Raw genomic sequence first — 10472 nt, 5'->3', positions numbered from 1 at the left:
GGCTATGGGGCAGCCACCAGCACAGGGGTGCGGGGTGCACCCCTCTCCCCACGAACAACACGGAGCCCGCGGTGGTTCCTGCCTCCGCAGTGATTTATTGGGGTGGGAGCCGAGAGCGCCCCCCCCCCCGGCACAGCAGCAGAGCCCGGCTCCTGCAGCAGGGACCGATTTCCAGCCTCACTAAAGCAGCAATGCAATACTGGAGAGCAGCAGGCAATCCCCAACTCCAGTATTTCCGTGCTGCTAGAGCACTGCTGACAGCTGTCCATCGCCACGGCCCCCAAACCCCCAAACCTATCTCCCCCCCCCCCAAAACCACAGGGCAAGAGTACCTGGGCTGATCCTTTGCTGGGGAAAGCAAGAGGTGAGGCACCAGCTGAAGGCACCCTCCCAACGTTGGTTGTGCCCACGCTGGAGGACAAAAAGGAGCCTTGAGTGCTCCCTGCCTGCGGGGCCAGCCCCGCTGAGACACGCACGGCCACCCGAGCTCATAGGGAATGTATTTGGAGCTGCAGAGGATGCGCACAGACACAAGCACCAAGAGAGCTGATCTACACGTACCTGTTCAACCCAACTAAAGAGATACATGGGAACGTGTTAGCTCCCACCTCTATGATAACCAGAAGCTCACTTTCTTGTCTTATCCTTGAGGTAATGAGGCAGCCCAGAATGGTCTGTATCTCCTTGTCCCTACAAACCATGATGTGCTGCTACATCTCCTCAAAGCCCACTGAATGTTGACATTCCAAATGGTATTTTGGATTTACATATACATATATATATGTGTGTGTGTATGTATTTTGAAACCATGATATAAGGCACTGAAGAACACTCTACAATGAAGACATTGAACGTGCATGCATTACCACCACAGGACTTTGGTTTTTCTTCACGGGTGCTATCAGAAAGTCTGTAACTAGAAGAGAACAAGCAGTTACACAGGGAAAACGGTGTCAGAAACAAAGCCAGCAATTAACTGTCCCCCCCTCACCCCTTAAGCATCCTTAATATGTGGGTCCATCCAGCAGATCTGCTGCTTTTGCTGCTGTAAGGAGCCTGGTCTTTCCAAATGCTCTATGGGGAAACGTTACCTTATGCTTTCCTCTTAGGGGCTGCTGAACATCAAGGATGTTTCCAGAAGTCCCAGCGTTAACATGTCAGATAAATCAATCCAGGTTCCAACAGTTCAAACCTGTTCGGTTTGCCTGAAAATATTCTTTTTCTGAGAAATGGAAGAAATAAAACCCCTTTTTTTTAAAGAAAAAAAAGACCAATTATGCTCATTTAGGGTCTGAATGAATAAACCCAACGTGACTGGATACTAAAGACACCCCGGAGCTCCATCACCTCCTCTGCCTGTACCAGTGACCTCCAGCGTGGGGCAGGGCAGAGGCTACCGGAGGCACTTGGCTGCGCAGGACCCATGCAGGCAGCCCAGCATCTCCTATGCTTCCTTTCCCCTTTGCGGGACAACTTCCTTCACTTCATTCTCTGCAGCAGCAGCATCACAAGAGCCCTGGACAATGCCAGAGATGACACCGCCGGTTCTAAGGCCGGTGTTGTCCCCTCGCACTGAACACGCTGCGGGTCGGTCCCTGCCTCTGCACCGAACTCCAACACAGGATTCCAAACTCTCCTGACCCAAATCACTGCAGATCTTAAATCCAGCGTTTGCTACATAACCCCCAGCAGTTTTTCACCACTTCAGCATCCTCAATACCGAGAACACTGGCTCCAACTCCCAGCAAACAACCACAGAACCAACAAGTACCCAGAGAAAGTTAAAGTTAAAGCTAAAACTAAAACCTGAAACCAAACAAACCCCTGTAATTACCATGGGTATTTCTGTAACATTTTATTGACTCTACCTCTGCACTTCTTTCTTTCATCTCTTCCAGTGACTCAAAAAGAAAGCCATCGTGAACAACCAGTCTCAGCTCTGGAATCCATTCTGTGTTTGAGGTTCATGTTTTAATTGATGGTTTTATATGTATATATAAAAAAAAACCTATCTTTATCGTAGTTTGAGATGGGAGCAAGCAGGACTTTGCAAAGTGAAGGCTCAATATATCTCCATCAGCCTATTCTCTAGTGCAAAAGGAAAATCAATGTTCACACCCGTATGAAGACAGGCTGAGAAAGTTGGGGCTGTTCAGCCTGGAGAAGAGAAGCTGCGTGGAGACCTCAGAGCAGCTTCCAGTATCTGAAGGGGGCCTATAGGGATGCTGGGGAGGGACTCTTCATTAGGGACTGTAGTGACAGGACAAGGGGTAATGGGTTAAAACTGAAACAGGGGAAGTTTAGATTGGATATAAGGAGGAAATTCTTTCCTGTGAGGGTGGTGAGGTACTGGAATGGGTTGCCCAGGGAGGTTGTGAATGCTCCATCCCTGGCAGTGTTCAAGACCAGCTTGGACAGAGCCTTGGGTGCCATGGTTTAGTGTGAGGTGTCCCTGCCCATGGCAGGGGGGTTGGAACTGGATGATCTTAAGGTCCTTTCCAACCCTGACTATTCTATGACCCTATTGGACAAGTGGAAATCTGGGATGGGCAGTGAAACACGTATCTGAGATACGTACGTGTGTGCTTAGGACATGAGAGCATAATTATGTTCAGTGCTAGAAAGTTCTGTGTTTGAATCATCCCATCTGACACTGCAGCTCCTTCCAAATCCCTCTGGATTCTCAATGTGAAATTGGGAAGACAGCGGCTGAACAGAGTGCTCTGAGCTCATCTCGACCTCTCTGAGGTGTTCCCAGCAGTGCCCCAGGAACGTTTCACGGGAACCTGTCTTTATTTATCCAGAGGGATGCTCCTGCATTTCAGAGCAGGTTGGACACGTGAACTTACCTTCCCAACTCACCTGGGGATGCTGGCACATCGGCTCCTCCTGCACTGGCCCTCCCTGGACACAAGGCAATCGCTGACTCAACAAGAACTAGAAAGCAACACAGAGAAGGGTTTATGAGGTGCAGCATCCCCTCCCGGGGCACACGCAGACCACAAAGACTCAGATGGGCACAAATAGTATTAAAATTAGGGGGAAAAAAAACCCAAATAATCAAGTTTTCACCTCTGGAGAGGGCAGACTACGAAGCAGCACTTACAAAGCAGTGCTTAAGAGCAACTGCATCCCTCCTCTCCCTCTGCTCCCCATTCCTGCAGCTGGGGCCACACGCAGCACTGCCACCAGGAGTGTGACTTGGGGCAGTGGTACCCAAGGCACAATGGTCACCAAACCATAACCCAGCGAGGAGGAACAGCACAGGTCCCACCAGCCAAAACCAGTGGCAGCTCTGGCGGTGAGTGGGAAGCTGCTAGGCACAAGGACAGCCAGCATCAAGCCCACCTCCCCTCCTGAAGGGGTTTAAACCAGCAGCAGTAGAACAACCTATTGGTCTTACAGAAACATCTTACGGATGTGCTAACCAGTGCCTGGGACAAGCAGGTAAGACGCAGAGAGGCTATTCAGGGCTTGGGGTTTCGTGATGGCACTGCTGGGTGCTCAGCCACTCGCTGCCAGGGGGAGGCAGCACCCAAAGAGCACCCCGCCAGCCATGAACAGGGGTGTCCTGCCGTGCTGGGTAGCCCCAAACATGAAGAGAGCTGCCCCAAAAGCTCCCCCTCAATGCAAAAGCACGGCGACAGCTCCCCTGCTGCCCCCAGCTCCGGTGTAACACCAGCTATTTCTAGGAATCGAGACTCCTACCTGTCATCCGCACAAGCCAACCACCTCCAGAGGTTTAATTAAATCCCCCGAAGAACTGGGGAACTGGAACATGCAGAAACCCATTTCTGCAGCTCCCAGAACAATGCGGCTTCGGCTTGCCAAAGTATATTGGGCAATTAAGTAACCCCCCCCTTCCCACCCCAAGCCCAAAGCCGTGCTAAGAACTAAACCAAAGTCACCCTGAAAGAGGGGGGTCCCTTAAAACCGGGGCTCTCCTCACTGCCACTGGCACCAGAAATGGGAAGGAAAGGGGGAAAAAGAAGTGTGAGAGAGAGCGCCATGGGAAAGGGAAGGAAATAAAGACAGGAGCCAGTGAGAGGGCCGATTTGCATACAGAGCTTTCACTTACTTAGCAGGGCTAAGCCCAGAGACAAGTAAATACGAGGTATTTCCTCTATGCATAAAGCACAAGAAACAACTCTGCTATCGGGCAGTCTGCACGCAGCAGACACACACGGGCAAACCCTGCAGTCATTGTTCTCATTTGAAAGGATAAAAATCAAACAAAACAGCATTTCCTACTTTGCAAAAAAAAAAAAAAAAAAAAAAAAAAAGCCTAAAAATAAAGCATCCCCGTTACGGCTGAAGGTCCCAGCTGGACATCAGGGACACAGAATTATGGGGCTAAAACGAGCAGCACCAGTGGAACCCTTCGTGGGTGCCCGGGGCTGCGAAACCCCACCACGTCCATCCCTGCCCCATCGGAGCAGTGAAACCAACCCAAAAGTCACGTATCCAGCTTCCCAGATGTGGCCAGCAGCCGGAACCAGCCCCGACGCTCCATCCACCACCCCCCAAACGCTTCCAGCACGAAAGGCAGCGGGAGGAGAAGCGAGTGCCGCGGAGCACGGGCGGCCGGACGCAGTTCACTTGCATCCCCTCGGAGCACCCAAATCCCACCCTCGCTGAGTTTTAGACCTCACCTGGGGGCAAGAAACGCACAAAACGGGTTTTCTTCCCCGTTTCCCGGTCAGAGCTGTGGCAGAGCGGGTGACTGCTCACGTTCCACATGAAACCCACGCTCTCCTCACCAACGCCGGAGCAGCAGCACCCCACACGGCTCCCAGCGCTATCCCAGCTCAACCCAGCACACCTTCCACCCGTTAAACCCCTGTGCACCGAGGTGGGGCCGGAGCCCCGAAACCAAAGGGCAGCTCCAAAGGGTGGATTCAAACAACGCACGGCATCAATTCGTTAACTTGGATCCCTTTGAAACTCAACCCCGGAGCGGCTCCTGCCAGCGCCGTCGGAGCTATCGCGACGGGAGTGCCTGGTGCTCAACAGGCCTGGGGAAAAGGCTGGAACTTACAGTACTCCAGGAAAACCAGTACAATCCACAGGGAAAACTCCGGGATCCACAGTTTTTTCTCACCACAGCTGAGGAGAGGAAAAGCAGGATGCTCCTTGTTACTTCCAGTTGGGTTTTTGCACTGTCATCTCATCCAGTTTTAAACAACAAGGGGCAAATCTGGAAGCCCGATTTCCTACAAAGAAGAAGGGGGGGAAAAAACCACCCAGAAAATAGGAATATATTTTTTTGGTCAGATGAGCAATAATTCAAACCATAACAAGCACACAGTAATGACATTTATTCTATGAAATCTACTCGGGTCCCTTTGCCTGCAGCAAACTCCCCTCTTGCATTTCATCAGCGGTTATTGCATTAGCAGCTCCCTTCTAGAGCTTCCCCCCCCCAAAGGGGGATAACTCAAGCTGCTGATGGCGGCTTCTTTGGGTGCCTGCACTGCAGAAGAGGATGAAACTTGGCAGAAGGACCCTCACCTACACCCGCCTGCAGCGCCCGGGCACAACTTATCCCTGGGGTTTATTGTTGGAGAGAGAAATTCCCGCTTTCACCTTGGAAAACCCATCTGGATGCAAGGGAAAAACTGTCCTTATAAACCTGACACAGAGATGGGGGGGGGAAGCTGTATTTAGGGTACATTAAGAAAGGGAAAACCCTCCCAGAGCCGCACTTGGACGTCGCCTTTGCCAGGATATTCAAATTGGAGGGATGTGCGGTACCCGGCGGGGATTCACCTGAGCCGGCCCCGGGCCCCTGCGGAGCTGCGGGCAGGGAAACAGCAGCGATAGGGGCAATCAATCTCTGCAAGTCACTGGAGGTGCGCCTCTTCCCTCCGCGGGTCACAAACCGCCCCGAGGGGGGATGATGCTCCTCCAGCCGTCCGTAGGGACAAGATGACGACTTGCTGCTCAGTGCGTGGTTCTGACCGTGCGCAGGAGGTCAGAGCCAGGTTTCTAACTGGTGTGGGGTCTTTTTTCCTCCCTGACTGTGATACTTGAGTTCTCAATCGCCAGTTCCAGCCCTCACTTCCTGACCGCGCTCCGCACCTTGCTCCGGCAGGCAGCTGGCACAGCTTTATAACCTCCCAAGAGCCATGGAGAGTGGGATTTGGGAGCCCACAACACACACCCTGGGTGCGGGATGGCGCCAGGACACACTCATGGGAAAGAGTCACGTTTTGGAGACCCAACGTACCTGAACGTCTTTTAATCTGAGGAGTCAGGGCTTGGGAGGACGGGGATTTGACCCATCAATGTGTGTTTGCAGCCCCGTGTGCTGGGCTGCACCCCTAGAGCGTGAGCACAGCTCAAGGACGGGATCCTGCCCCTCTGCTGCACTCTGGGGAGAACCCCCCTGCAGTCCTGATCCAGCTCTGGGGCAGCAGCACAAGAGGGACATGGGGCTGCTTGGAGCAAGGCCAGACGAGGCCATGGGGATGCTGTGAGGGCTGGAGCAGCTCTGCTCTGGAGCCAGGCTGAGAGAGCTGGGCTGGGGCAGCCTGGACAAGAGAAGGCTCCTGAAGGGGAGACCTGAGAGCAGCTCCAGTGCCTGAAGGGGCTGCAGGAAAGCTGGAGAGGGGCTTGGGACAAGGGATGTAGGGACAGGCCAAGGGGAATGGCTTTAACCTGCCCGAGGGGAGACTGAGATGAGCTCTTAGACAGAAGCTCTTCCCTGCGAGGGTGCTGAGGCGCTGGCACAGGGTGCCCAGAGAAGCTGTGGCTGCCCCATCCCTGGCAGTGTTCAAGGGCAGGTTGGACACAGGGGCTTGGAGCAAGCTGCTCCAGTGGAAGGGGTCCCTGCCTGTGGCAGGGGTTGGAGCTGGAGGAGCTTTGAGGTCCCTTCAACCCAAACCAATCTGGGATTCTGAGTCTATGACTGTGCAGTGGGAAGCCAGGCAAGCCAAGGCCTGGGAAGAAGCGATGCTGGGGCAAAGCAGTCCCTTCCGAAGGGAAAACCCCGATGTGGAGGTTTGCCACGTGCATTGTTGGGAATGGGCAGAGCTGTGAAGTCTCTCTCTGTCCTGGCGGGTTCGTCATCTTCCTGTGGCCGTTTTTACCTCTACCTCCACCCCAAAGAGCACGAAAAAAACCCAAACCCCAAACCCTGTTGCTAAATAATTGCTCTGCTCTCACAGGTGAGCGGTGAAGCGCAGTTAATTCTGCTGCGTGAAGCGCTTCTGTGCCTCTAATGGAAACATGTAAGGGCAAAACACTATTATTTTACAACTTGCCAAGGCTGATAAGAGCGGTGCAAGCGGAAAAAGCCTTTACCACGGAAGGGTATTGCAGCCCTGCGCTTTTTCCACTCGAGATCTTAGAAACGAGCTGATGGCTGCTGCTTTTCATTTAAGCAGGGGTTTTCCCCCCACTGTTCTTAAAGCAATGCAATCACAGCTGAGTACTCTGGAGGGACCTCATCTTTAAACAAATAATGTTTCTCTTGTTGGGTGTGCGCTATTATTTTCTTAATTATCCCTGGATTTCTGCCTGTTCCACCGAGAGTTTTCTCAGATGGCAGAAACAATTGGTCTTTTTTTTTTTATTATTACACTAATAGCAAAAAGTATCCCTAATAAAAAGGCTCTGTACATCCCATAAACTCAAACAGGACCCGTTGTGCCAACTCTCACACCTCTTCATCGAGGCATCTTATACGCTGGTTTTCTTCTCCCTCTTCTTTTTTCTGTGTTACTGCTATTGTTTACTACTCGGCCTCAGTGGCTGCCTGCGTTTTGGTGCCAGGCTGGAAGGAATCGAGTCATTTCTTCAGCACCAGAGCCCTCCCACTCACCCTTAGCGCCTACATCAAGGCCTCGGTGGAGAACGAATGGGTGAAGAGATTCCCCTACACCTCTCACATCTGCTTGTGGGTGGCCTCTAATTAATTTGGCTTGGAGGCACCGCTGCAAGGTAGCTGGGTTGGGAAGTCTGGCCAGGAATCTTACCTATCCTATGGAGAACTTCACTGTGTGCCTGCGTCTGACCCGCACCCTTGCGAGAAGCAATTAAAAACCCAAAGAGCCCCACACTTATTGGAATGTCAACTATAAATGTCAGCGTTTCACATGGAAGGGTATCTTGGGAGGCTCCTGCACGTTTAATCAGCCGGTTGCACCATCTACATCGTGGGCTCCAAAGCTGCAGTGAGAACCACGAAAGGCACTGGCTTCACATCAGCAGAAGTGTTTGCCAAGCTTGGATTATGTCACTGCTTTATGGTCTTGCTTTGTAAAGGGAGAATACTCTTGGGGGGGAAAGGGCTCGGCATGCCGGATCTACAGCGAGAGCAAGGAAGGAATGCTGCTGCAGAAACCAGGGGGAGGGCCAGGGGTTGTGTTCCTGGGGTGCTTTTGCAGATGGACGCTTCATGGACGCTGCCTTCAAGCTGAGATGCTCCCCACAGATCACTTGAGCAGGAAGCACAAAGCCCCACGTTCCCCAGGGAAGCCCTTTGCTGCTTGCCCCTTGCTGTCCTCCCATGGGTACCGCTGCCTGGGAGCCCCAGCTCTTGCTCCATCACCATTCTGCTCCAGACAAAGTGCCAAGCAGCACCAGAGCCTGCTGGCATTCCCTTTCCTACAGGATATAGACCCCCGGCCGGGTTGGGGCTTGTCAAACACCCAACATGTGATGCCTTTGCAGAGGTGTCAGCTACAGAACCCATTAAAAACATCAGCATCCCCACCCCATACCTGCTAAACATGGCCTGATGAAATGCTGCTCCTTGTAGAGGGGATGAGCTGTGGCTGCTCCTTCTGTGATGGGGCAAAGGTGGGAAACCCTTTGGGGAAACCAATTCCGGCCCAAGTACCAGGCTCACCTTTGGTGTCAGACAGTGGAAGGAGGATAAAGGAAACAGCTTGGATGCTACATGCCCTGTCAAGAGTGCTGTTGGTGGGGACAAGGGACATCTGAAGGGACAAAGGGCTGAAGAGAGATGTCTCTTCAAGAGGAGCCCCTGGGTTTCGAGAGCCATGCTGCCCATGCTGCCCATGCTGCCATTGCTTTCCTGCTGCAGCAAGAGCATCCTGCCCAGTCTGGAAACTTTCCACAGCTACTGAGCTCCTGGGGGAGCATCTGAACAGCCCCAAGATGCATATAAGGCAGAAGCTGTTCCCTGTGAGGGTGCTGAGGCGCTGGCACAGGGTGCCCAGAGAAGCTGTGGCTGCCCCATCCCTGGCAGTGTTCAAGGGCAGGTTGGACACAGGGGCTTGGAGCAAGCTGCTCCAGTGGAAGGGGTCCCTGCCTGTGGCAGGGGCTGGAGCTCGATGAGCCTTAAGGTCCCTTCAGCACAAATGGGGCTGGGATTCTGTGATCTTTCTGTTGTTGGAGGATGGAGCCCTCCTGCAGAGGCACCCGCTCCTCGCTCTGCCCTTCCTCGTCTTTGCAGTTATTTGTGCTGCAGAACTTGCTGCATTCCCTGAGAGGTTTTGGGTATCAAAAGATCTGATTCTGCGCAGGGAGGGAATGGGTTGGTTGTGCAGCTCAAACTGCCTGTGAAGTGTTCTAACTGCATTCAGGGCAGGGAAGAGTGAGATCCTCCAGCCTGTCCCAGGCAAACCCTTGCTGTGACCTGGACCCGTGCAGAGCCTGGTGCAGTCCGGACCCATTTCCCTGGGTATTTCCAACCCTCTCGGGTCTGAGCTTGGCTGCAGTGTGAGCCTTCCCCATGGATGCAACAAACACTGAAAGCACAGAAAGGAGGGCAGGGGAGACACAACCTGGAGCTGCTGCAGAGGCTTTTTGGTGCAGTGTGAGAGGGGACAGAGGCAGGGTATGAAAAGCAGAGCTCGGAGGGGTCGGAGGGGAGCTGCACTCTGAAAAGGGCTGGAACACTTTGCACTCGGTTTTCTCTCGCTGTGAGAAGCAGAAGCATGGCTCTTCATGGGATAACCACCAGCACATCGGCTGGGGAGATGTCTTCTGGCTTTGCCTTCAGATGGGCTGACCCATTGGCAGAGAGCATCTTGATAGCAGCGCCATGCTCGTGCATTTGACACAGCATTGAGACGTTATCTCTTACAGCAGTGCTCTGGCCTCTGAGTGCAAGGCTGTTAACAGCTGTGAAGATCGCTGTTTCTTCACACGCCGTGCGATAACTGAGGCTGCTGTGGTGGTTTTCCTATGTCTGAACAAGCTCCTCTTGCTGCCCCAAAGCTGGCAGGGTTCGAACTTCCCTTGACTTGTGTTACCAACCCTGCAGTTTGTCACTAATGCTGTATTCTGGAGGTGTAAGTATTGTGGTCTCCTGGCAAAGCAAGGTGTCATGATTGGGTAATGTGTTATTCAATAAAGAGCTGTAGATAAGACAGGGACTCTTGCAACACAAACCAGTCCCAAATCAGGTATTTGCAATAGTTCTTGTTATGGTGGTGTCGTAGGATAACTGATATTTCCAGCTGAATATTTGTTGCACCGTGCTCCCCCACCCTGCCCGT

General features: G+C 52.8%; 1 long non-coding RNA gene across 1 annotated transcript; it reads right to left on the bottom strand.

Annotated features, from left to right (window-relative positions):
- Positions 1 to 488: 488 nt before the first annotated feature.
- On the bottom strand, positions 489 to 1225 carry LOC130596915 (uncharacterized). The gene is made up of 2 exons (XR_008971638.1): positions 1092 to 1225; positions 489 to 916 (listed from the first exon to the last, which is right to left on the bottom strand). It is a non-coding gene; the product is annotated as an uncharacterized LOC130596915 (long non-coding RNA).
- Positions 1226 to 10472: the final 9247 nt, after the last annotated feature.

The sequence above is a fragment of the Pezoporus wallicus genome, unplaced genomic scaffold, assembly GCF_028554395.1.
Source record: "Pezoporus wallicus isolate ANWC-B61680 ecotype Strahan unplaced genomic scaffold, APGP_CSIRO_Pwel_v1 contig_6217, whole genome shotgun sequence".
Classification (NCBI taxonomy): Eukaryota; Metazoa; Chordata; class Aves; order Psittaciformes; family Psittacidae; genus Pezoporus; species Pezoporus wallicus.
This window is presented reverse-complemented; position numbering and strand designations above follow the sequence as displayed.